We start from the raw sequence: 21923 nt of genomic DNA, 5'->3' as shown, positions 1-21923 counted from the left end.
CTGCGAATGGAACTTTATGTGCCCCATCGACTTCGAATTTACTAGTGACTTCTAAACCATCAGCTCAGCTTGTGATTACCAGTACAAATTTATACAATTTAAAATTCACAACAATAACTATAATCACAATTATATTACTGTGCAAACTGATGTGCATATGGAAAATTTTTCTATTCTATGGTTTCTATGCGAAGTTCACGATCTCGAGCACGAAATAATGAATATTTAGCTGACGCTTCGATTATACATGTTTGTCTAATCAAGACATTGTATTGAATAAAGAACGCAATTCGTTAAACCAAGACACAATCATGGATCAGGAATTACCTCAATCAGACGAATCTATTTATTCTAACTCTTAAGACCAGTAAGTAATTATTTATTCCACTAGCGAGCAAATTGATATGGATTTAGATCCTTCTTTGCCATATAGCAATTATCATCAATATAAACGAGCTCATAAAGAATTTAAAATAAATTCTTTGGCAATTCATTTGGACATCCATGCTCAGTATGTTACAGATAGTGGTTTAAAAATTATTTTAAAAAGCCATCTAATGAACATAAGGATATTCTAAGACAATTTATACCTAATATACCTATGGAAAATACTAAGCTTTGTAATACATACATACAAGCTTTAAACAAGAAGAATATTCTTTTAATATCAACATATAACGGCTCAAAATATCCAGATGTACTTCAGCATCTACAACCTTTAGATTTGGTTTCTGAAAGATTAATTTTGCCTCGTATTCCTTTTATGCAGATCAGACGTCTGAGACATGTGAATGGTCAATACGCTATTTATGGTCAAGTAATTAACATGCATGTTTCAGTTAATACAAGGGTCAAATCTTTTCAAAGAAATATTGGTGACGATAATTGTATAAATGTACATATTAAACGTAAGAAAATTCACCGATCTAGTTACTTACATGGCATTGTTAACAACCGTACAATTAAAGCTTGGCTACAATTTTTAATACCGTCTCCAATGTATAGAATGTACGATATGAAAATTGATGATTCATTTTTTAATGATAATCAAATTCATGACAAAGTTGAAGAAAATGATGTCAGCGAACACATTCCTGTAGAAGGGAGTCTTACGCTGCGCCAGTAGACATTAATGTGGGACGAAGAACAATATTTACTAATTGCACCTGGCGAAGAAAATATACATCAAAGTTTATTATTTGATGAACTTGCAAATGAACTTTCTTTCCCGGAAATTTACTTGGGTTAGTTCTGTAATTTCAGAGATGGCGTTAAAGTAACATCATTGTAGCGGAAGGAACCAGGAACTTGAATTTTATTGGTTCAAACACTGATCGCTACTACTATTTTTATGTACCATTTATTTATTCATAATCTATTACAAAACAACAACGGATAACAAAAATGCGTTGTTGATCGAGCACGTGTAACTTCTTAATTAATTTCTTTATTTATAATAACGGAAGAAAAAAGTTTTTGTAACTATGGAAACATTAACGTTCCCATAGAAACGTTGTTAGCCGTGATAGAGTGCTAGCGCTAAAGTAGCTAAGACAAAGAATCAGCGGTGAGGATGGCAGCGCAAGTCGTCACATAGGATAAGGTAAAATCTGCTTATCGACAGCAGGCCGCCACACCATTTATGATGGATTCTAGTGAGCTTAGAAGATCTGATCGTCGCGCAGTTACACCGTATCATTTATTGTATATGGCAATGAAGATTATGAGGAGTCGAGTCCGTGACTATCTCACAGTCACTTTTAAACACGTTAGTAAGAATACCAAAATTACTAGAAAACAAATTGAAGATAAACAATACATTGTATCGAAACACATCTTGCGTTTCTACGTGCTACTCCAAATTCAATGTGGTATTGGATGGATCGTAAAAAAGAACATTTTGCCATGATAAGACAGTTAGATAAACAAACTATTTTCCTTACTGTGAGTGCCAATTAAATTAGTAAGAATGATTTTCTTCAAAAACTTTATAAATACAAAAACAACGGCGAAAATATTTCTGAAGAATCTGCTGAACTCTTACTTTATCTTGACAAGACAAAACTTATTAATGAGGATGAAGTTACGTGTACTATACATTTTAACAAATTGGTCAATTTGCTGGTAAACATTTTAAAATCACCTAATTCAGTCTTTTTTGCGAATACTATGTTGTACATTATTTCAAACGTATTGAATTCCAGCATCGTGATAGTCCACACGCTCACATACTACTGTGGCTGGCTAATGCTCCAGTAGATGCACTTGAAAAAAATAAACTGAATGCCATTGCATTTATTGATAACCTAATATCTGTTTTATCTCAAGAAGTATCAAGTAACATTAAACTACAAACACACAAGCATACGTTTACATGTTACAAAAGAAAAGCGGCAAATAAACCGCAGCAATGCAGATTTGAAGAACCTTTTATGCCTAGTATGTCTACTGTCATATTATCACCAATGCAAAAAGATAAGCTGCATTTTAAAAATTATCTTTAACGTTTTAAAGCTATTTGGATTAATCTTAAAAATAATGATTACTCAGATATAGATTCATTTTATGAAAATAACAATATCACTTCTGATGAAAATTATAACAATATACTTCGATGTGGATTTAAAAGGTCCAGAGTTTTTATCAGACGTCAACCTTGTGAAAAATGGCATAACCTGTTCAATCCGTTTATATTTAATATTTTAAAATCTAATACAGATATCCAGTTTATAACAGAAGAATATTCATGTGCCAACTACGTTGCAGAGTATGTCAATAAAACAAACCGTGGTATTAGCCACCTACAACGTCAGATTATTGAACTTATGAATGAAAATCCTGATTTTAAAATTGTGGAAATAACCAGAAAATTAGGCGTTAATATGCTAAACAGTGTAGCGATAACTAGTCAAAAGGCTGCTTGGTATTACTGCGGGAACAATGTCAAAAAGTTCTATTATTGTTACCACCGTTCCAACCATGTGGCCAATTGATCGTCAAAGAATAAGAAAAACACATAAACAATTAGATGCGATAGATATTGGAAAAGATTCTACAGATATTTGGAACGAAAATTAGTTTGATAAATATGAACGCTGACACCAGAACTTGGAAAATGTAACACTTGTTCAATTTGTTGCTAATTATGATATTAAACCCAACAGTACTTACACGAAAAGAAAAGTTCCACGTATTATTCGTTATCGAAATTATGATATTGGACAAGATTTGAATAATTGTAAACGTGAAAGGGTATCTTTACATTTTCCATTTCTAATGAAGATGATGAAATAATCGCTGAAATGAATCTTATTTAAATATACAACAATTATAAAGATGTAATTTTAATTAGACGCAAAGAATTTGAATCTAACTTGGATATTTAAAAAACTATCGAAATTTGTCGAAATTTACGTAGAGAAGATAGTATTCAAGTTAATAATGAAATGCAAGATTTTGCTAATGTTATGCCTGATCCTAATCTACTTCAAAATTTATATAACGATTCTATTTCCGATGTAAACAGCGATCTTCGCTTAGCTGTACTTAACAAACTTAGTCCTATTGCTAAAAAACAAGAAAATTTATTACCCCATATTCAATTTTTTTTAGTTGATGAGAATGGCAAACGATAAGCAAAGAGAGCTTTTGCTACATGTTATTTCAACTCTATTAAACAAATCGTGAACCATTTCAAATATTCTTTATGGGTCCAGCAGGATGCGGTAAAACTATCGTTATACAAATTCTCATGGAAATTTACAACCGATACACTGATAATGATGGATATCGTAACTCTTATATAGCTTGTACTTTAACAGGTAAAGCTACTGTTGCTATAGATGGAACAACTATAGATATTGCTTTAAAAATATCACTGTCAAAGTTACTTCTATTAAGTATCGAAATAGTTCATCAATACAGAGCATTAATTAAATGAGTTAAGGTCTTTATCATTGATGAAATAAGTACTTGCTCAAATTGATTTACGTTTAAAGCAAATAACACGAATTTTCAACACTTATTTTGGTGGTTTAGATATTATTCTGATTACAGATATACGCTAGTTACCATCAGTTAGAGCTACCCCAATATATAAAAAACAAAAACAAAGGATTGTTTGACCTATTTTGTGGCGAGGATTAAAATTTTCTAGTTAACCAAGTAATGAGGCGAGCATTCTATATTAACTAATAGTATAAGCAGTGAACAACTTAGCGTTTTGAGGATTAGTTTTATTAGAATCACGTTTTGTTACTACTGAAGAAGCAAAAACTAAATGTCCGCATGGAATTCGATTATTTAATACAAATAAAGCTGTGAAATGATATAACAATAAAATTTTAAATCTTGCATAAGACAAAATTACTTCAGCAGCAAAAGATGTATTTACTGGTTGTACATTAGCAGACCAAAAAGCTTCTTTTCGCAAAAGCTGCAAAAAATGTCATTGATTGATACTGGAAGATTGCCTTACGAAATTATATTTGTGAAGGATGTTTTCTACATGATAACGACAAACATAGATGTGTCTGATTGTTTAGCAAATGGAGGTGCATGTCAACTAGTTCATATTGAATACAATGAAGATGGAGAAGTAAATGTTGTGTAGCTTGAGTTTCCGCACCCAGATTGGCAAGAAAATAAAAAAAAAGTTGTTGGTCATGTTTCTGCTATTCAGATTAAAAAAACAGCAGTGCCGATCGGACGTAGATCTATAACTATTTCTCTTAACAACAATAAAACAATTAACGTTAAACGTTCACATTTACCTCTAATTTGTGCTTGTGCAACGAAAATTCACAAATCACAAGGGAGCACATATCCCGAAGTTGTTTATGAATATGATAAAAAACATCAATTGACATTAGTCTAAGTCGCTTTGTCACGCGTAACAAGTATTGAGAGCTTATAAATTACAGCAAAAGATAATGATAATACTTTATATTTTGGCCGAAGATCATCAACTGCAATGATTATTCATCAAGATGAATATAAGAGACTATCAAATAATCACTTAGTGACCATTAGTAAAGACATCCAACATTTTATAAACAAAAGAAAATATTTGACACTGTATACTTTTAATTGTCAAAGTTTGCAAGCTCACTCAAAGGATATGTGAATGTGATTTTACAAGGATTTTACAAGAATCTAAAATTTTAATGTTGAGTGAAACTTGGTTACATGATAACGGGTCTGTAAGTATACCAAATTTTAATTGTATAATTTAATAAAATATTCGAGCTGTAGGAGTTGCTATCTATCACAATGCGATTGATACAACTAACTTTCTGACCACTAATATCGACATGAGACAGTCCGATTTTGTTAGTACTGCTATATCATCAGTGGGTGATTTTTGTATAGCAGAGTGTACAACAGAAGATGGTAAAATAATTGTGTTAATAGCAGTTTATATTTCTTAATATCAAAGAATTAAAAATATTATTCATTTCTTGGAACGGGTGCTATTTCCATACACAGCATATAGGACACCATATATAGGTAAAGGTGAGGATAAGCTACCAATTATTTTAAGTAGAGATTTCAATAATAACTTTAACTCTGAAAATTCTTATGTACTCATTAACTTTTTACGTGAAGATTTTAATCTTTCAATAAATAATGACAGAACAGTTCCTACAACCTGATATGGTACTACAATTGATGCTGTATTTATACGATTTTTAAATAACGTTTCAACTAGACTATTTGTATCATATTTTAGCTACCATAAGCCTCTTGTAACTCACATGGCCATAGAATAACAAACAGATAAACTAATAAACGTGAATTAATTAAATTTTAATATGTATAAATTGTACGTATATAAATTGTAATATTGAAGGTATTTAAATATTTAAATTATCATCCAGGGTTTTTATGCCACAAGGCTTTTCCCTGACGAGCAAATAAAATATTGAAACTTGTTGTATTCGCTCAACCAAGTTTTTTATTTCTTATTTTTTATTTTATTTCTTATTTTAATTAAACCCTTTTCTTCCTCATGTATAAATAAATAAGATTATACTTATTTTTTAAAGGTATTTTTAAAGTTATTGATGCTATATTCGTTTTGTTACGCTAAGAGTATAACTTCTACGTGTGTAAATAAGTACACACACCAGTTTTTTTAATTCTCTACAACATTGGTTAAAACCTTATTTCGATTAAATGCCTGAATTCTAACATAAAGACATTTTTTACCCTTTTTTTACCCTTTTACTAAAAAACCCCTGTTTTGATTGCAATAAAATTAGAACTATTCGATTCAGCGTCGTTAAATAACCTTTAGGTAAAATTAGCAAAAAAAAATTGGAAGTTTGGCCCTTTAGACTAGCCTACTTGGTTTTACCGCTGAACTACGATGCTTCCTTATCGCTATGTCTCGACACGTCTCGACACGTGTCGACAAATCCAAATGATCGACTCACTCACTCGTTTGCGTAGGATACGCAACAGTATGCCACAATATTATTAATCGCAGTATTACGAGTCCATTACTTTCCAAGTACTTCGAAACTAACGGAAATTACAATGCTCCCTAAACCTAATAAAGACCGCATGATGTAAATTCTTATAGACCGATATCGATCTCACCATTACTATCTAATCTGCTGAAAAAAATAATATAGAGGAGAATAAAAAGTTTAATTTCTGACAAAACCCTGATTCCTGATCATCAATTTGAATTCCGAAACAAACACTCTACCGTTGAACAAGTACACACACTAACTAATACTATAATAAAAGCTATAGAAAATAAGGAGTAGCTTTTCTCTGTCTTCATAGATGTAGAAAAAGCTTTCGATGAAGTTTGGTATTAAGGATTACTACAAATAATCAATAAGCACTTTTTCACGCTCGTATTACAAACTCCTAAAATCTTACCTTTCTAAAAGAATATTTTACGTAAAAATAAAAGATACTCATTTGAACATCAAACTAATCGAGGCTGTGGTTCTGCAGGGAAGTATTCTCGGACCAATTCTTTACACCCTCTATACGGCAGACATACCAATAAACGCTAACTGTACTGTCTTAACATTTGCAGACGACACGGCAATGTTTACCGTAAACAAATATCCACAACGAGCAGTTTAATTGTTACAAAACCAAATCAAATTCCTTTAAGAATGGTAACATAATAAAATAATCAAAGTAAACTCCACTAAATGTAAACACATTACGTTTAAACTGAGGAAAAACAAAATGCCAAAACTACAATTATATAATACAAAAATTCCAAAAGTATCAACGGTCAACTATTTAGGACTACACCTAAATTCCAAACTAACATGGAAAAAGCATATAAATGCCAAAATCGAACAAGTTCGTTTAAAAGGAGACAAATTGCTAGCTAACATGCAAAAAATCGAAACTTAGTATAGAGAATAAACTAAGAATTTACAAAACAATTATAAAACCAATCTTGACATAAGGATTACCGCTATTAGGTATAGCAGCGAAACCACATTGTCAAGCTCGAGGCTCTACAATCTATAACCCTACGCACAATTTAAAAGATATTAAATATTTGAAATCATCATCTCAGGCTTGACCCTATTAAAAATTCGAAATCCTCATTTTAAATTTACTCGATTCACCATTAAATCGATCTCACCATTCCTAACACGATTAAATATGCAAAGGGAAAAAATAAGTACAATAATTATTTGAAGTGATAATTAAGTGAATTAAAACCTATGAAACAAGAATACCCTAGTGTAATCTAAATAAATAACATTTATAAAAATCACATATATTTGGAATCACTCGTGAGCAAAACCAAAGATTTTATTCACGATCGCTTATGCTCGTTTCGGACAAGATACATCAAGAATATAACCAGGAACCCGTGCTGATATTTGACCTTTCATCTTTGAAATGATTGGGCACTGGAAGGACTTTCAATTTTTTGACTCACTCGTTACCAATTGTTACCATGAAAATAAAATAAAAAATGAAACTTTACTATGACATTAGAAGTTCTGCGATGGTTTAATAACACTCCTCCCCTCGCTTTTGGTTGAATGATGTCGTAAAGTGGATTAAAAGTCGATGATTTGTTAATTTGTTGAACTGTTGAATCGTTAAATCGATGAATCGATGTGCTATCTGTATTTAAATATACAAAATAAAATTAATTTTGTCTTATATCATCCTAAATTTTTTTTATGAGCGTATAATGTAAGTAAAAACAAACATGATTTAAAAAATTAATGTGTAAGAAAAGTAACAATTAAGACTTCAAAATAATACTAATCGTTGATTTATCGAAACGAGTTATATTCGTCGATAAAGATGTTTATTAAGAAACAAAGATTTTAATTTACACTTTCGGCCATGACAATATTTTAATCAAAACGCAAATCTTCTTCTACCGAATGGGCCGAAAGTGTGTTAATGATTCTAATCACGTACCGAGCAAATTGTTTTTTAAGAATACTTTTACAAATTTTTTATTGATTTTAAATAACGATTTAATTACTTTTAAAGAAATCTATGCGATTGCATACAAGAAATGTAACATTTTTCAAAACGAACACTTACTATAAAATTGCATTGCCTGCAATCGCAACTAAGACTCTGAAAATCGAATTTTAGTTAAAGCAAGTCTTAGCGTACTTCTATTTATTTATTATGTTACTAATAAAAAATATAATTATCGTTTTATAATTTAATTATATAAACTACGTATTCCAAAAATTCAAGAATCGTGCTACTATTTTTTCTATGAAAGAAATGTATGTAAGAAAAGAATATCACATCGAAATTGTTTAATATTTAAAGTATGTTAATAAGTATGCATTGCTTAAACAAGGACATATATGTCTAAACAATCTCAAATATAAAAAGAGTGCATTAGAATATTAAAATAATTGTTAATTAATCAATAAAAGTTTCATATTCAGTAAGTGCTATGAAGGGAGATTGTTTAAATATATCAGCAAAGTTGCAGCAAAAATACTACTTTATCGCTTTGTCTTCAGGCTCATCTACCTTATTATCGATGACAGGTCGATCGAAATGTATGGAATTAGACGATTTTATTATCCTTGTTGCCTTTCAGAACGAATAATTAGAGTTTGCTGTGGAAGGAAATTTCTTAAGATAAAGTTAAAAGTCTTCATTATTGAAGTTTCGCCGGGTTTTTCATAAAATTTTCGTAGTTTTATTGAGTTTGCGTTTTTTTCTGGTTATCAGATTTCGTATTTCTATTTTTTTTCTTTATATATACGAAATAGTCAAGATCTAACATATGTTCCTAATTAGATGTAAATGTATCCTATTATATTGAGCGTTAAATGGATTACTGTAGAGTTCACATTTTTAGTCGTTTTTAATTCTAATGCTGTTGCAGTGGTAGAATTAAATATTTGCCAAAATATCGTTAATTATATGCCTATGGTATATGAAGATTTAAAGGTTGTTTTCAATGATAATTCTATTTATTGTCGCTATGATTAGATAATTATCAGAAGAAAGATCAAGGAAGGAGCAAACCTTTATATATCAAAAAATATTTATAACGATATAGAAATCGAGTTAGTCAGGGATCTTGTTGATATCAGGTGAGCAATAAGTAGTTGAGCGTTGTTACCTTGAGAAGAGTTTGGGGTTGCGATTGAAATATTTCTGTATGTAACCGTATCTTTGAAATCTTTGACATCTTTTACATTGTACTATTTCCTTATTTTTTAATTGCGATTTAATTTTTATAATAGTAATGTTAGGTCAATTAATATTATAATTACTTTTTTTGTTTCTTTTTTAAGTAAATATAGAGCATAGATAGAGACTTAGCTTTAACTTTTTTTCTAATATTTTTCATATTGACGACTTCATGCACAAGCTTTTTAAATTCGCCCTTAAGGTCTTCCAGATCAACAGAGCTGTCTACTTTTAGAAAAATAACAGAACAACCGTTCTTATTTTAGTTAAAATGTATAATATTTAGCATAAAATGACCTCAATTTTCTCGTAATTTTTCTACAAGTGTTAGGTTAGGTCTTCTAGTAGGAACTGAGCCTTGTTGTTATTGACTTAAAGTTTGTAGCTATTATAAAAAGGTTGTTGATACATTTAGTTAGAGATTGAACGTTCATAAAATCATTTCTGTAAAAAGGAAAAGGTAGATTAATTTTTAGTGATTGATTATTATTTGGTATATGTACATCCGTGCTGGAACTTAAGATTAAAAATGTGCTCGTTGTTGGAAAAGCTCTTTTTCATAGTAAATGTTTCTTGTTTAGGTGGTCTTCTTCTATTTGCTTTTTGAAGTTATACTTCTTTTGGCGCGTTTGGGAAAAATGATGACAGTGTATTTTTACGAGCGACACGAAAAATCGACACTACGAAGTCTGTCGGTATTTACGATGTGCGGGCAAAGCGATTTTAAATTTACGGCATGAAGTCTTCTTTTCTCTTTTTCTTCCTCTTTTTTATTCTCAAGCGGTTCACCTATCCAAGTACTAATCGTACTCAGCACTGCTTGACTAAATGATCGAGCAGGAACTAGTGCTTTAACCACGCCATGACCTTTGACGCATGAAGTAATTCGATATATCTCTCTTATATCTAATGTGGACTGATAACTATAATTTGATATTTTTTTATTCTTTCTCTTATAGTTTGTTTAATAACTGAGGGAGTAAGAACTATGAACCGAAACAAGGTTGACAAGTGTTTTATAGGACAAACATAATAGAAACTTAAACATAAATAAACTAACATATGAATGACTGGAAACCTACTGATGTACAAAGCACCAATACCACCGCGTTAGCTAAACATCATTTTAAATAGGACATAATTTCAAATTTGACAAACAAACTATTCTTGAATTAGAAGACAATTGGTACAAAAGTAATGTTTTTGGTACAAAAGCAAAATGTACCACATAAAAAATAATAATACAATCAATTACATAACTGACACAAATAATTAAGACAGCACTTACAATGAGATTTTAAATTTAATTATCATAATAGGACGTAGCAATAGAGGGCACCATAATATTGAGATACCTAGAATATTAAACACCAGTCTAGATTGAATCAGTATTGTTTGATTACAAGTTTAAACATAACGGTTTTAGGACAACGAATTGTAAATGTTAAGTATAGCTTATTTATAGGAATATATGTCTTCGAAATATGTAAAATCCTCTGAACAATAACGATTACGGTAATTTTAAATAACTTTCTTTTTAATTTTTATATAATATGTATATTTTAAAAAAAGTCATTATAAAATTTCAGCTGCTGATGAAGTCCTAATGAAAGGGGCGAAACGTTCAATAAAATCCAAATAACGTTTGAAAAGATTTTTAACCCGTCCCACTTTTCTACGATACTCTGTTTAATAATTTTATTTTATGGACACGATAAATAACTAATTGATTATTTATATATAATTATTTTTTAAATAATAAAATTTTAATAATAATTTATAAATAATATAAACAAATAATACATTGCTCTCTCAGTTAACCTCAATGATACAATAATATAATTCTTTTAAAAAGATAATAAAAACAATTTTATTATTATTATTAAGAATTATCAATGTTTTTAATGATATTCACAGTTATTTAATATCAGTCACTACCGTATGCAATAATTTAATACACATAAATAAATAATTTGTATTTTTATTATTATAAAGCACGTGTTTTGCACATAATAATACTAGTATTAATATCTTAAATATTGATATAAGTCAAAAATAAACTCAAGGAAGATTTATTGACTAGCTTTATGCTGTTAATTTTAGATTGCTATTCTATGCACGCATCGTAAAAATTCACTCTCCTAATTTTTTCCCTATTGCGCCAAAAAAAATATAACTTCAAGAATCATATTATTATTTGAATATGTAATATTTAAAACTTTATAAAATTATACATAAAACGCTGTGAAACAAACTCATGAAATACTATTGCTCTATTCGCTTTGAAAACTAAGAAAATCAAATTAAAATACACATTTTTGTATTCCATTTGTGAAATTCGAAACGGGCTCGATATTCCACCAGGTGTAGTTCGTGTGTGTCTTGTTCTCAAGCGTAGCACAAGCGAGACTTCACAGTAATAGAATAATAGCTGCGGAAGGCTTCGTTTTCGTTTTGGGTAGCGATCAAGGAAGAACTCTACGTATCCGAGTCAGTCTCACAAACTTTCACGTTATGTACCCGATCAGGAAATCGTGAAAGACGAATGGTTCGAAGAAATTCAAGCAAAAATAAACAACTAAGGAAAATACATAGCATTGTGCTAAAATAAATAACTTTCTATGCACAAGAGGATATGATTAAAAAACCAGCATAATTGAAGAAAGTAAATATTAAAATTTTCAGTAATAATTATGGAAAGCCCTGTTAGAAAGATAATAACCAATCTGTGGAGTGTGCCTGTAACGAAACGACGCAAGGACATGTTAAAGAAGCTCGGTGTATTTCCGGTATACTTTTATTAAAAGAAAATTCTACTAGCCGTACTAGATATTTTAATAAGCATTTAAAACATAAAAATATAATAAAAAATTTCCTGTGTTTGTTTATATGCAAATACTAGAAGTAATAATTCTTAGCATATTATTACCTAACTCAGACAGGAGGTAAGATGAATGAAATACGTGATTACGACTCAACAACTAACAATTGCGTGATCGCAGTCTCCAGTCTAGTAGCTTTGATTACATTATAAATAACTACTTCACTTGATGTGCAAGATGAATCGATAGTGCAAAATAAACCAAATAAACCAATACAAAAAATGATAAGATTTGTACTATAGGACTACAATATCCAAGTAAATTTAGTCCAGCTTTCTACCGTAAAACGAAAAAGAATTTACATTTAATGAATTTACTTTCGGATAAAATCTCTTCTATCAATTGATTTACTTCTAAAAGCAAACATTATTTAGCTTCATTATATGTGACATTATCTAAAAAAATAATTTATGAAAGCGCCATAAAGTATATGTAATTTAATAAATCTCTGCATAAATCTAATTTCATGTATGACAACTGAACTCCCATCTCGTATAATGTAATGACGCGCAATCTTCTCCATTCATTTAATTTTCTATCACCTCGTTGATTTTGTAACTGTTAAATTTAAGAAATATTCCATATATTTTAGAGATGCTTCTTCATCGTCAAAACAAAATTTTATGTTTTTTTTGGGAATATTTCTATACGACCAATACCATAGGCGAAGATTTGTTATCCTATGCTTCTTATTAACCCCAGCTGATAAGTTCAATAAGATTTAATATTTATTCGATTTGCGATTCACATGCTATATTATATTATACTATAGTATCATTACACTTTTAATTATAAAATATCTATCTGCATAAGATATAAAGCTCCTCAATTTTTTGTAGACAAAACAACATTCCATAGAATCTACAGCGTAACTGACTCAGGAAGACATGTCGATGATGATTAGGAATATGTAAAAGATCACCTTTCAATATAATATAGTTCTTATATAAATATTAAGCTTATATTTTTAATGTAATAATTTAATATCTAAGTTTTCATTTTTTAATGAACATACTTTTCGAAGTTATTATACATCCGAAAGGGTTTCATCATGTACCTTTCTCGGATAAACATAATTTCGGCTAGTAATACTACTCACATAAGTACTTTAAGAAAATAAGAAATTAGAAAGTATAAGCGATAATAATGAATCATCATTTGCTTTTCTATATCTTTTGTCCCGCTATTAGCGTTACAGAATCTTTCTAAGTCTAATACGTCTGCGCGTCTTAACTGTAAGACAGCAGCCGGTTTAGATCATCAGTAAAGTGACGAAATATAGATAATAATATTTTGTTATATATAAAATTATATATATATGTAAAGGAAATGTATTCCTTTGAAGTGTTTGTCGCACTTCAAGCAGCTCTCGTTGGAAGGATCGATTAATAACATCGGTAGAAAGAAATGAGTGGCGTCTGATAAACAAAGGAAGGGGAAGAAGACAAGATAAAGGAGATGTGAAAAGGAGTAAAGAATATTCGTTATAAATATAAATAAATAAACTGTTTAGAATAGGTGGGAATAATAAACTTTAATTGTCGTTTTTTTTGTTTTCAGGTAAGGGTATTTAGATATAGTGATTGATGAAATTAAATTATGTACATAATAAATAGCAATTTGAATTTGGTTTTTAGAAAAAAAATGACAGGATTACGATATTTATCTTGCAACACTTAATATTAATTTAAGTGAAAAAGACATCTTGATATTTTTCGGATTTGTGTTCCTCATTTTTTATTAAAAAAAAAATACATTTCATTTTGTATGTGTATTTAAGTACGCATATAAAAAGTTATACTTCTTTGGCGTATAACAGAACAAAATAACAAATAATTAAATTTAACCTTATATATTAAATTTTCACATAAAAAATATAAAAAATTATGAGTTTAAATTAAGCACACAACAGACTAAATTAAAAAATAAATACCTATATAAAAATATAATCTTTAAAGTGTTACAAAAGCTTCTTTGTAACAATTGTTTTTTCTCAAAAACCAATTAAGGTAAAAGTCTGAAACTTTCCGGATCTTATTACTTTATTAGTACATAAATATCCTTTAAGTAACAATAAATTATCTCACGGTTGGAAATTCAATATGCTTATACCCAACCCTACTGTCTTTAAAGAAGATTTCACGACTAACTTGTCCCTTTTAATTTTATTTCGCTGAGCACGCGAATCGTAAAGATTTACTCTCCTTATTTTTTCCCAAATGCGCCAAAAAAAAGTATAACTTCAAAAATATTATAATATCAGATTTGTAGTCACCTACCCAAAGAACTTTCCTTTATTAATTTAAAAAAAAATTAAACTATATTATCCTATTTTTACAAAAAGAACTTACTTTAATATTAGAAGTCACTCAGCAAGCAGTCTCACATCGTTTAAAATCATTAGGAATGATTAATAAACAAGGAAATTGGGTTCCGTACGAATTAAAGCCGAGAGATATTGAACGCCGATTATGATTAAGTGAAATACTGCTTGCTAGACATAAAAAAAGGGTTTTTTACATCGTATCATCACTGGTGACGAGAAATGGATACATTTTGATAATCCAAAAAGAAGAAAATCATGGTGATTACCAAGCCATGCGTCAACATCAACAGCAAAACCGAATATTCACGAAAAAAACTCATGCTGTGTATTTGGTTAGATCAGCTGGGTGTAGTGTATTATGAGTTGCTTAATCCGAGCGAAACAATCACCGGAGCCCTCTATCGAACACAATTAATGAGATTGAGCCGAGCTCTGAAGGAAAGACGCCCTCAATACTATTCTAGACACGAAAAAATTATTCTCCTGCATGACAATGCTCGTCCACATGTAGCGGCTACCGTGAAAAAGTATTTGGAAACACTTGATTGGGAAGTGTTACCCCAACCGCCGTATTCATCAGACATTGCAGCGTCCGATTATCACCTATTTCGGTCCATGGCACATGTTCTGTCGGAGCAGCGGTTCAAATCATATGAAGATACAAAAAATTGGGTTGATTCGTGGATAGCCTCAAAAGACAAGGAGTTCTTCCGACGTAGGATCCGAATGTTGCCTGAGAGATGGGAAAAAGTCATTGCAAGTGATGGACAGTATTTTAAATAAACTTAAAATTACCATTCTTCTAGAATAAATACTTAACTTTTATTCAAAACGGCGGAAACTTATTTGTTCACCTAATATTTTTTATTTATTCTTACTCCGCCCCTTTCGGGTTTAGAGGACTTCCCTTACAATCTCCCTTCTACAATATTTTACAATACTTTGTAATTTACTATAAATATATATATATATATATATATATATATATATATATATCATCCTAAATAAACTATATTACCAGCATAACAACTTAATACTAAAAAATTCAACTTATTAACTTACCTAAACAAAAACAAACAAAAATTATTTTAACACTCTTCTTTCAAACCCTCTCCGATTCCCTTCTCTTTCCTATCACTCGTTTTAATATTTCTGCCTCCTTCGCATCCTGACTTAGTATCTCTTCTATTCCAATCTCACTCCTCGTTACTTCACATGTTCCTAGTATGAGCATGTAATCTTCCTCTCCTTCATTGCACAATCTATTGAATGAATTTGTTCTCTCTTCTCCTCCACCCCTTTCCGAAACTCTCTGCTTTTGCATTCATCCCGCATCTGAATCTTGCTATTATTTTCCTATCCTTCGTTGACATATCCTTTTTCAAATACTCTGGTTTTTCCTCTACTCTCATATACTTGTATATCGCATTATACCTTGAGTTATCTATCTTATCCTTCTCTCTTCCTTGAATTTCCTTTCATGTTCAATAATATCTTTTCTCTTACCTCCTTTGAACTCTATACCTCTCATATCTTGACTCCTTTATCTCTCTCTTTTTATTATTCCGACCCTCATCTTTGACTCTTTCCCTATTTTCTCTCTTTCTCTGTCTCTATCCCTTTCTCTTATACATTCCTTCACCAATTTTATATCTGAATCCCTTTTCTTCACTTCAAATTTTAACGCTCTTCTTAATGCTTTAATTCTCATTTTTTCATATTTACATTCTTTCTCCACTATATAATTTGGCGTATTACTATCTAACCCTAAGGTCCATTTCATATATCTTCTTTGTACACTTTTTAACCTCTCATCTTCCTCCCATCCTCATATTTCCGCTCCAAATAACGCTACCCTCTCCACTAACGCTGTAAACAATTTCTTTCTTCTTCTGTAGCTTTTTTTAAATATCTTTTCTCCTATACTCTACGTATTCTTCATTACAATTATTGCTTTCCTCTTCCTCTCTCCATATGCATCTCATTCCTTCCATTCTTCTGTAATATATAACCTAGGTGTCTTATTTCCTCCACTTCCTCTAATTCTCTATTACCCCACTTAAACAATCTATCCTTTCCTTTTCTTTTTTCAAATACCTTAATTTTTGTTTTTGTTCGCTTAAATCTTCTTCATTTCCGGGTACTTCTTAAACCTTCCAAGCATACCTTTCAATTCTTCTTCTCTATCTGCTATTAATACAATATCATCCGCATATGATACGCTCCACACCTTCTTGTTCCCAACTCTACATCCTACTTCTTGCTTTTTTCTCATCTTCTCTTCTAAGTCCGCCGTATAGACATTAAACAGAGTTGGACTTAACGGGCATCCTTGCCTTACTCCCTTTTCCGTCAAAAAATTCCTCCGCTTCTTCCTCTCCTACTTTGATTACATTTATTGTTTCTCTGTAAATGTCCATAATCCTCCTACTTAGCTTAAACCCCACCCCCATCTCCCTCAACCTTCCTTTATACTTCTCTGTCCACCCTGTCAAACGCCTCTTTAAGGTTAACGAAACATGGAAAAACTTTTCCTTTCGGTTTACTTAGCTTATAATCTATTAATGTTTAATTGAATATATTGCTTCTACTACTCCTCTCTTCTCTCTAAAACCAAACTGGCTCTCTGCTAATTACCCTCTATCTTTTACCTTATATATTTATGCTGTGCAAGGTAATGTTACTCCTCCGTAATCCCTTTTTTATAAATCTTTATCCCCTTTTTTATAAATCATGCACATTGTCCCTCTTCTCAACTGTTCCGGTATTTCCCCCTCTTTCCATATTTCCTCACAACTCCACAGCGCTGTCTCCACCGCTTTTGGCATAGATTTCACACTTCATTCTCTAACTTATCCCCACCTGGTGCCTTTCCTCATTCTCTAACTTATCCCCACCTGGTGCCTTTCCTAACTTAAGTTTATTGACCTTTCTCAAAAATCTTCCTTATCCAATTCTTCTGCTCCTCTATCTGCTGCCCTACCTCTTCCCTCCTCCATTCCCTCTGTTCTCTTCCCCTTCTTTCCTTTCCTCCTAACTTTTCCATGAACTGTTTTCTCAAATGTTCTATCTTGATATTTTCTCTTATTCTTTCCGCTTCTTTTTGAACCTATTAATATACCTCCATACCTCTCCTTCACCTGTTGCATTTTTAACTTCTCCTCCTTTAAACTTTCAAACCATTTCCTTTTTGCCTTACACAATTCCTGTACTCTCTTTTTTTGCTTAAATAAAAACTCCTATTTACTTCCTTTTTCCTCCATGACTTCAGAATTTTCCTTATTTCCCTCTTTTTTCCTTTTCATTCCTTATCATACCATTTTCTATCTCCCAACTTCATGCCTTGACTCGCTTCTTTATTTTAGGTAGTGGCTTTCTATTACCTCCTTATCTCTTCCCACCTTCCCTCTATCACCTCTTATTTTCCCAACCAACCATTTACACCTTTCATGATACTGCTCAATCACCTCCCTGGACCAAATTCTTCTTTCTATCTCCTTTTCAACCTTCTCTTCCTCTGCCTTTAATTTTACTTCTTCCTCTAAATATACTTCTAATGGCATATGATCTGCCTCCGTTCTATGCCCATATTCTCATTTCCTTATCTGTTAAAATCCTCCAGATTCTAATTGCATAATCTATCACCGATTCCCCTCTGCTACCATATATGTGAACTCTCCTTCCTCTTCTTTCTGCCCATTTACTATGCACATCCTTCTCTGCTATTTCCTTTACAAGTCTTCTTCCTTCCTCATTTATGTCTCATCATTTGACTGTCTTTCTTTAACTCTCTTTCTTTCCTTACCCGTTTTTTCTACCCTCCTCCGTCATTACCAGTTCTTGCATTCCAATCTCCCTCTAACAAAACACATCCATTTTCCTTTGACTTACTTTTCTCTTATAATTTCCATTGTCCTTACTATATCTTAAATCATCCTCAGGATCTCCCTTTCCTTTATCGTCATGTCCCTATCAATACACTCCTCTTCTAAATACTTCTTATTCCTCATTATCTGCTCCCTCATTTCTTATTCTCCAGCTTTACTACTAACTTTTTTCCCTCCTGCCCCTTACTCACTCTTACTTCTGTAGCTTTCTCCACTTTACCCTTTACTTTAATATTCTTTTCGATAAACTTCTCCACCTTTTTTCCAAATTTTCCTTCTCTATGTTTGTACCCCTTATAACAATATTATTCCTTTTCTTCTCTCTCTCACCTCTTTCCTTATCCCATTCTAGCCTGATATCTCTGTTCCAGTGATTTCTATTCCTCCATCTATTTGTTGTCTTTCGATCATTCACAATTTCTTCTCCTCTTTCCATTCCTCTTCCCTTTTTTCTAAAATACTAATCAAACATTCTAATTTCTTTTCCCTTCTACACCCACTTCTCATTCATCTCTCTACTATCCTGGTTCTCCTTCTCAAAACATAAACTCGACTGCTCCATCTCCTTTTTGTCTGAATTACTCCTTGTTTTGATATTTCCATCGCTTTACCATTGATTTTACTATTTCTCCTTGACCTGTCAGAAATCTTCCTTACCGACTCTTCCACCAACGCTTTATCCTCTATCCTAACCTCACTTTATCAGGCGTCCTCCCTCTTTACACTTTTTCCTCCACTCTACACTCTCTTAATCCTTACAGACCTGTTAAACTTTTTCCTTTACTTTACCCTTCCTTCTCTATTCCAGTTGCTGTTCCCTTTACCCTTTAATCTTCTACTTATCACTCTTTTTTCTGGGATCTTTCTTCCACACGACCACCTTACTCGCGCTCCTACCGGAAGTCTCTCAAAACAGTATTTTCAAAGACAATAATCTCGATTCTCAGAAATAGCTCAACCGATTTGTCTTATATTTTTACACAATATTCTTAGATATTTTTCTCAGGTTTTGACGGGAGGATTTAGAATTAAAAAATTATTACTATTTTTTTTTTACAATTTAGAGCGAAAATTTCAGTCAGAACAAACATTTTTTTCAGATAAACGCCATTTTGTCAAAAATTTAAATTTTTGATATTTCTCCCTTTAAATACCTGCATTAATCTATCCTTTATAAGAATCCAACACTTGTTTTTTCGGTTAATCAAAACCGTCAAAGTGGAGACCACCGCCAAGCGTTTTTATTTATAGGACGTTCAGGAAATCATCTACAGGAGCGTTGCACATTATATTTTTACATGATCGACGCGCTATTCTATTCCTAAATAGGCTCTATTTGAATTACGATCACTTAAATTGAATAAATTAAAAACTTTTTCTATAAAAAATTCATAAAAAGACGTCTTTTTTGAGCCACACAACTGCGTATAACCCCTTTAGATTTTTACTTCTTAATATTTTATATCTTTCCCAACTTTAAAACCAAAAATTGCAAAATTATAAAACAAGAAAATTAAAAGCAAGTCGTAATAATTCAAAGGTTTAACTTATTTTTTGGATAACATTAAATCGGCTCGCTAGCAAATTAATATGTACGCTTGTATTGAATGAGATAATATATATGTCATTGAGTATGAAAGTGGCCTTAGTCATTGAAATATTCAATGACATGTTTCTTCTTAAACGTTACTTTTAAAAATTTGAAATTTTACAAAATAAGTATTTTTTAAGAATAAATATATACTAATTTCATATATATGTTTGTCATTAATAGATTATTTTTAATTCATTAAAATGAACAACTTATGACCTTAATCATTATCAAAAGCCTCTATTTCGATAAATTAAAAATTCTTATTTATTTTTAAAGTTTGCTTGGCATTGATTAATTTTATAATAGAAATCTTCTATTTATATTTTATTTAATTTTTTTATTTAATTATAAAAAATTTCAGAAAATATGGCGTCATTAAGCGGTCAACCGTATCAAGAGGAACAGTTTTCTATATTAAAAGAGTCAAATTTTATAATCAACGAGGTGAATTGCTACATTTTATTCAGAAAAAAATATTTTCATAACAGGATGCTAGGAATTAGAAAGGCTTATAATGGAAAAACTTTTGAAGTAAAAATGTTTTATATATGTTTTCGTTCTCGATTTAATTTATACACTCCTAATAAAATTTCAATCATAAATTTTCAATAATTTTCATACAATGTACAATAGGGTAGTTCTTATTTTGATTATTTTTGAATTTTTTTCTCCCAGAGGTTTATATGGTTTTAATTAAATAAAATAAATTTCCTTGAGTTTAAAATCTTATAACCTAATATTAACATTTGCCGCAGAGCACTGTAAGATTTCTATCTAAATAGCATGGAATATTTGTCATTGAAAGAACAGTTTTTTCTTTTTTAAATAATTGATAATACAATTATAAAATAATATAATATTAAATTAGAAATTCAGCGACTCTATCTATAAACAGTAGCTACCCTACAAAATTTTAACAGATTTTTCATCATTAAATTTTATACTATATATATATATATATATATATATATATATATATGTAAGTTTGGGGATAAATCCAAACTGTAAGGCGACTCGCTAGAGGGAGCCGCTTGACACTCAGACCAAGCTCAAGTCGCCTGGCCGTGGCACTTGAGAGTCGTAACTACGGAAGACGAGAAGTAAACTCGTAGAGATATTTTTGTTATAACCTATGTGTATTGATTAAAGTTATATTTGTTTTAATCATAATAAAAGGAAGCTGTACATATTGTTGATTCAGTTTCAACTTAGCATCAACCGTTGTACTAATTATTCAACCGTAGTTACCATCATTACCAAGACAAAGAAATTGTCTTATATATATTAGGGTGTTTCATTTATAGGCAATATTTCTTTTTCATCTGTTATACCAGAAAATCTCATACTTTATGGAAAATAAAAAATACTGCTGCTGGGTAAAAGGTTTTAAGTCGAATATCGGCTTAGCTCATTCAAATTTCGATTTGCCATTTAAATAAACAAGAAAAAAATTATTCTTTGTTTTATTTGAATTTTTCACTTTCAAAAAATTTTTTTCGAAAAATCCTTCTCATAGTTTTGAAGGAAATTAAATTCTCTACAAAAATGTTCCTCAT

At 30.8% G+C, this 21923-nt stretch overlaps 1 pseudogene; it reads right to left on the bottom strand.

The window, feature by feature from the left end:
* Positions 1-12968: 12968 nt before the first annotated feature.
* On the bottom strand, positions 12969-17161 carry LOC122522749 (annotated as a pseudogene).
* Positions 17162-21923: the final 4762 nt, after the last annotated feature.

The sequence above is a fragment of the Polistes fuscatus genome, unplaced genomic scaffold (assembly GCF_010416935.1).
Source record: "Polistes fuscatus isolate 324 unplaced genomic scaffold, CU_Pfus_HIC Scaffold54, whole genome shotgun sequence".
Classification (NCBI taxonomy): Eukaryota; Metazoa; Arthropoda; class Insecta; order Hymenoptera; family Vespidae; genus Polistes; species Polistes fuscatus.
The sequence above is the reverse complement of the archived record's forward strand: the minus strand, read 5'-3'. Positions and strand labels throughout refer to the sequence as shown.